At 35.7% G+C, this 7,458-nt stretch overlaps 1 non-coding gene across 1 annotated transcript; it reads right to left on the minus strand.

Annotated features, from left to right (window-relative positions):
* Positions 1-7,045: 7,045 nt before the first annotated feature.
* Trnal-cag (transfer RNA leucine (anticodon CAG)) lies at positions 7,046-7,129 on the minus strand. The gene has a single exon. It is a non-coding gene; the product is annotated as a tRNA-Leu (tRNA).
* Positions 7,130-7,458: the final 329 nt, after the last annotated feature.

The raw sequence follows: 7,458 nt of genomic DNA on the forward strand, positions 1-7,458 counted from the left end.
AGGATTGACAAAGTAAACCTGCAAGACCAAATATATTATGAATCACAGAGTAAACTTTATGCAATGCATTAATCATATACATGTACATGTTAATAAAAACATCGGTTACGCCTCGGGCATATATATCGCGTGACGTGTTGCGTCTATATCAATGTGAAAAGCTCCGAGTTTAAACCTACATTTGTATAATAAAATAGTATGTGGTGTGTTACGATTTAAAAAAAATAACGATTTCAAATCGATGGATTTCATGTTAATCAGCATTCGTGTTACTTATAAGAGAATCATATCCCCCCCCCCCCCCATTAGTGCAAAAAGGTACCATGTGACGTTGAAAATATAAGGCACGTGGTACCTTTTGCCCCAATGGGGCGATTAATTTATACAACATAACCGTTTCATTTACGGTTGCCGGGTAGTTGATATTGCATTAATACTCCAAAGTGCAACTATCAGCTATAATACATCGTATTGTATTGAAACTTTGCAGCTTCCCGTGCACAGTTTCAAATCAATAAGAAAACTGCAACTTGTCATTGCAACTGTGGTGCGACCAGAGACGAAACGGCTCCATGGACCTGCGCATCTGCGATGCGAACAGAGTCGAAACGGCTCCAAGGACCTGCGCATCTGCGGTGCGACCAGAGACAAAGCGGCTCCCAGGACATGCGCATATTCGGTGCGAACAGGGACGAAACGGCTCCAATGACATGCGCATCTGCCGGTCGCCCAGAGACGAAGCGGCTTCAATGACCTGCGCATCTGCGGTGCGCCCAGAGACGAAGCGGCTCCAATGACCTGCGCATCCCGATCTATGTACGCCTAAATGTTCATCTGCGTTGAAAATGAAACAACTCCGTCTCTAGCAGTATGAAACTATGTCAAAACTTAACCCTTTTAGCGCTGGAACCGAATTTTAAAGGCCTTTGCAAACAGTTTGGATCAAGATCAGACGCCACAAAACGTGGCGCCTGATCTTGATCCAAACTGTTTGCTATTCTGATAGTGGTCTTTGAAAAAAGTGAAGAAAATGATGATTTTAGAAATTCAGCAGACACCAATTTAGCAGACGACAAATATCCTAGCATGCAAAGGGTTAACCTGTTTGAGAGTCTGCTATTGCCTATTGTTTTATAGTATTTTTCATTTCACGTTACACGAACCGCCGAGCTTTTAAACCGTTAGTCATCAGCAACTTAAAGGCCGGGTCCACTTATGATTTCCGGGCCTCGTGTTTGCCGCAAGATAGATGTATGATGTAGGCTTAAAGTTGCGTGTATAATATGGTACCAACGACTACGAATGGATTATATTAAACTTCCAATGTACAACATAGAGATTTTTATTGACAAACTTATTTTTATGTATTGTATTTTAAACCAAAGATTAGCAGTATTAAAGTGATGCTCGCTGCCTATTGCTTTAGGCCACGTTCGATAATAAAATGCTATTGAAACTCATTTAAAAAAATGTAAAGCATTTAATAAAAGAAAAAGTCTACGAAATCGCATTTCGTATGCTTAATTCACCCTTTCTAACATCTCAGACTATAACATATATGAGTTGTGTGAATGTTTATTAAGTCTTTCGATCAGTGCTGGAACCAAAGTGTGAAGGCCTTTGCAAACAGTTTGGATCCAGGTGAGACGCCACAGAACGTGGCGTCTCATCAGGATCCGAACTGTTTGCTATTCTGATAGTATTCTTTGAAAAAAAATCGAAGAAAATGCTTATTTTAGAAATTCTGCAGACGACATTTTAGCAGACTACAAATTTCCCAGCATGCAAATGGTTAACATATTTTTATTTGCTGCTTAACATAACACGTGATACTGACTCTTTAAAGACCCAACCAGCATGTTCAGCTTGTGTGGTTTGTTTGAATCAGAGTAGAAACATCCGCTGAGTAATTTTTGTTTCAAGTTGATAGTAATTGAAAGTAAAAATAGCATTTCAATTGGCGTTCATGAAAGTACTTGTTAATAGTTCCTGTTTGTTCTAACGGAATTTCATTCAGCCGCATTTTCCGTAGGTGTGAACGAACCCAAATTGTGGTTACAGAATATCTGAACGTTACGCAATTAAAATGGTTATTAATGCGTTATCCATTGAAATTCGATCAGTTGCAAAACGTACACCTACGTCTGTAAGGGATTATGATGTTAATACAACCAACATTTAAAAAAATACTTGCACATTTCGAAAACACAGCCACATAATTATGTTTTTTAAAGGGGCCTTTTCACAGATTTTGGCATTTTTTAACTTATTCATTAAATGCTTTATATTGATAAATGTAAACATTGGATCGTATAAGCACCAGTAAAAAATCAAGAATAAAATTAAAAAAAGGAAAAGAACATTGCCCGGAGCAGGTTTCGAACCAGTGACCCCTGGAGTCCTGCCAGAATCCAGAAGTAAAAACGCTTTAGCCTACTGAGCTATTCCGCCAAGTACACATTCTTGACGTATTTTATACCTTATATAAGCAATCTTCGTAGTTTCACAAAATTTAACGACAAAAACAGAACTCTCCAAATTATTCAATCGTTTCGCGTTGCAACGCTTTATAATTTTTAGGTTTTAAAATCGTCAAAAGATGCATATAATGGCTATGTTAGATCATGGTAAATGTTCAGTATTACTGTTTCCTCACAAATATCAAAACTAAAACGAAAATTTGCGGATCTGAAACAACTTTTTTCAATTTTGTCAATTTACCAAAGCGTGAAAAGATCCCTTTAAATATCACTTAAATTGAATTGAATGATTTTTATTTATTCACGAAAAGAATGTTAAAGGCATTTCATGCTTAAGCTAAAATGAAATACTAGTATGTAATACCCGATACGGTAGTATAAATTTGCCAAATCCAATATGGCTAAAGATTAAACATATGAACGGCATAAGCTCGTGTGGGGCATGAAGGCTCTCGAGGCGTTGTATACATAATCTATGATTGGTTGCATTAATTCATGTACTTAAAATGATTCCTAATTGAAGTTATCCCAGTGTTTCTTTTTCCTGGACACAGTATTTTCAATTGTATACTTATGAAACGACCCATACCGCTCGTAATTAACCTTTTCTTTGTTCAATACAATACAATATTGATCATCAGAGAAACATTTACATAAAGGACGAAAATATAAGACTTCAGCACCCGAGTTCCGTGTGTCAAGCTTAACATAAAAAACGTGCATTACAGAGATGTTCATTCAGAATTAAAAACATGATTTTTTAATCGAAATGTGATAAATGTCTTATTGGCAACAAGGTAATACTCATCAGACGAGCATGCAGGCTTCATAAATGAAATCAATAAACCCCAAACGCACACCACAAACTCGTGTACTCCTTTAATTAACGATTATACAAATTGCTACCCAGAGAGATAATCCACAGCCCATATGTTTTGTGGGTAAGTATCAGTCTGAGTCAAACAAAACGCATTCCTTGCATATTGCAAGCCTCTTCCAGCACCGTGACTTTGTTCACTGCGTATGATAAGCATTTAGGCTTTCATGTGTTCCGTCGAACCGTGGGAAACGCGCTGAGCTACTGAAAACTGGGACCTGTGCAGGCGATGATTCATGTATACAAACGAGGCATTATCTTTCTTGATACCGCTTAGCAATATTCCTTAATTAATGATTTAATTATACTCGTATATACACGAAATGCCTGCATGCTATCATTAATATTGGCACGATTTGATCTGGGAACATTTGGTAGTTGGGTCTGTCCAAGCATTATCAGAGTAACTTACTGCAGCTGGTTGTAGAACACAACTTGAACAATGTTTTCAGTCCATCACCCTATTATAAATCACTGATGAAGGAGAAATGAATCTGCTTCGATTTATAAAAAAAAACAACATAATATGCGACTTGAAAATGTTATTTGTTAATGTAGTCACAAACGTTATAATCATTTTAGAACGTTTTAATCATTTTAGAATAAGTGGAACCGTGTCGGAATCTATGTATGGTATTTATTCCTTTATTTAGCTTTTAAAACTTCAAATTTAACGATGAGTTCTTTTGATCGCTTAGATCCCCACATACTCTTTTAACTACAAGTTCCTTAAATGAACCTAACAAAACTAATTTATAACTCTTGTCACGTATAAAATGTGGCGCTCGCGCGGACACATATAACCGAAGAATTGTTACACCTTTTGCTGGAGCTATCTTGCATTGGTAACCATGAGTGATTAGGCGTTATGACGTCATCGTGAATTATACATGGGTATTGTATATATTAATCTTCGTGTGCAGCGTGGGAAACTATGTCGTCTGCTGATGAGGTTGGCGGCGGAGGACTGCTTTCATGATATTGCAATTATATCTTGTGTTTAAGTGCCTGTTTACTCTAAGCATCGCTATTATGTTTATGAGATCTTCACATCAGGTAGGTCACTATGATGGGTAAAGCCATCAAAGCGATGTTTTATATATACATTTTAGCAGTAAATTATTACTCATGCGGGCGTTAACTTTGCATTATAACGCATGTTGTTGTACTTTTTTCGTAATAATTCAGGTTTTATTTTTGGAAAACATGATTATGCAACACACAAACACCCAGACACACCAACACGCACGCGCACACACTCACAAACTCGCGCGTGCGCACGCAACCACGCGCACACACATACCCATACACAGTTGAATGAACCGAATCCAAATTTTAAGACTAATTTGTATTTTAATAAATATTTACTTTTAAAACGCTTAAAACTTCGTTCTTAAGTGTCTTATGTTTGGTGTTTTTGTGTCCGTAATTATTGTTCCAAAAATAGTGCATGGCTTCATTTATATTATTAAAGGGATCTTTTCACGGTTTGGTAAATTGACTAAATTGAAAAAAGTTGTTTCAGATTCGCAAATTTTCGTTTTAGTTATGATATTTGTGAGGAAACAGTATTACTGAACATTTACCATAGTCCAATATAGCCATTATATGTATTTTTTGACGATTTGAAAACCTTAAAATTATATAAAGCGCTGCAACGCGAAACGATTGAATAATTTGGAGAGTTCTGTTGTTGTTGTTGTTGTTGTTTAAATTTACGAAACTTACGATGATTGCTTACATAACGTATAAAATACTTAAATTGTGAATAACCGGCGGAATAGCCGAGAGGGCTATTGCGCTTTACCTTCAGACTAACTCCATGACTCCGGGGGTCACTGGTTCGAGCCCTGGTACAGGCTACGTCTTTTTTCCATTTTTTTAAAATTGTATTCTTGATTTTTTACTGGAGATTTTAAGATCCAATGTTTACATTTATCAATATAAAGCTTTTAATGACAAACTTCAAAATATGCCAAAATCTGTGAAAAGGCCCCTTTAATCACGGAGTGTATATTGTCTCATCTAGAGTCCGTGTATTAATTAACTTCCTTGGTATATTTTAAAAGCACTCTTTCAGATTCCTACAAACACAGGCTACAGCCTTTTATTCAAAACTGACACCTTTTAAAAGCATCTGACTTGTCCTTTATTTAAACATTTAGCAAATAGCTTTATAGTGGCAGCTGTCAGCTCTACATTTCGCGGGCACCAGAACAAACATGAATATAGCCTCCGTTTGACCTTTGACCTCTCATTTTAACAGCTGATTTAGCACGAAGTGGACCCCACAAAGGTCTCGTCTAATTTGCGTGAAAATCGTGGTCATTTTAAAAGCCATTTCCTGTTTTATAAAGGTGACTTTACGACTTATTGCTGTGTCCGTTTCTATCCATGTTTTCACATTCCGTTTTACGTTTCTTATTGTTGACTATAAAACGCAACATTAACTTTGGTTTAATTAGGTCTCATCTCTTTTATATTGGGTCGGATGTTCCATTACACATGCGCGCGCATTCTTGTTTTATAGTTATGGACGGATTGACATTTGATTACTAATCCAAAAAAACAAAGACAAGTTTTTAAGTGGACTATATAAATGTAATGTTTATTCCACCTTAAACAAACGCCAAATGGGCGTTTAAAAAAATATTTTATTGATTATCAGCAACCTCTTATAAATCGATAAAAATCGAGATTGACTAATTCAAATACGCCAACGTTGCCAACAGTAATTAATTGTTGAGACAAAAATGCAGATGCGCAATAAATTAATATCAAATAAACGTATGTCAGTCAACAATCCGAAAAGTAGTTCTTGCAACTAACAAACATTAAATGCATCGGTTTATCGGAATGTTGTTGATCTTTTCTGCGAAATGAACATCATATTTAGTCGAATATACCAACTTTAGACATTAAAACATTATATTCGCCGGAATATCGGTGTATTAATTGTGTGTATGTTGTTCGACCCATGCCATTTGATTGGCGCTGTGGATGGTATACTTACAATTTGCTTCTCCCTAAGCCTATCCGATTTCGATTAAAGACCAGGACATAATTAAATGTAAGGTTTAAAAGTGACCATTGTACTGTTAAGTAGGTACGTATGTACCAGATTCTATTAAATACTAGTAGACGTCGATAGATCTCGGTGTTTAAAAAAAAAAGCTCAAATACACAAAATAGCATTTACCACATTGTATGACAAGGGGCGTCGGAATTGTAGCATCCTTTTTTTAACCAATGTGTATTCTTTCGATTTTGATTTTCTAATTAATAATATTCATCGTGGAATCATTTACGCGGTATAATTATCACGAAGCAATTTATATCTCAAATTAACACATCTACAAAATGTTTTCGTAGCAAATTTAGTTCGTTAGTAAATGCAATCAAAGTTATCAAGGTCATGCTTAATCCCGAAACTTACCAAAGCCATATATACCCTAATTCCCTTCCAATAACTTGTGTACGTTATTTATGTATACTTTAGTAAAATTAGCCACAATCAATTAAAGTTTATAATGATAAATTATGAATAGCAACGTTGCGATCGTCAATATATTCTGTATTATAAACTAAGACTTGGTAACCTATCTAAATAATCAAAAGTAAGTAACTCCATGAATGAAGCTTCAATATTGGAACCTTTTATGAAAGTTTTTATCTATTAAAAACTATTTGTCAGAAGTGGGATTTGAACCCACGCCTGGAGAACCAGACTGCGACCTGAACGCAGCGCCTTAGACCGCTCGGCCATCCTGACATGTTCATTAAAGAGAGAAAAATAGTATTATATTATCAATATACTGTACTGTGTAGCTTTCACAAATGTTTGAAATGAATGTCAAATGGACTTAAAAAAGATTTATAAGTACGCCATTTCAAGAATACAACAAACATTTTGTTTATAAACAGTTTCACTTGTGTAGAACATTGTTTATGTTTGTGTCCACAAAACTAAAACTAACAGAGGATAACGTAAAATAGTTGTGTATGTTTGTCTTGTGTTATGGTTTATTCAAAAGTTGACAGTTTCAATTGTATTGTGGCTTTAACGATCAAATCGAGTTGCAAAGCATTTATTAACAACAT

This window comes from Dreissena polymorpha, chromosome 3 (genome assembly GCF_020536995.1).
Source record: "Dreissena polymorpha isolate Duluth1 chromosome 3, UMN_Dpol_1.0, whole genome shotgun sequence".
Taxonomy (NCBI): Eukaryota; Metazoa; Mollusca; class Bivalvia; order Myida; family Dreissenidae; genus Dreissena; species Dreissena polymorpha.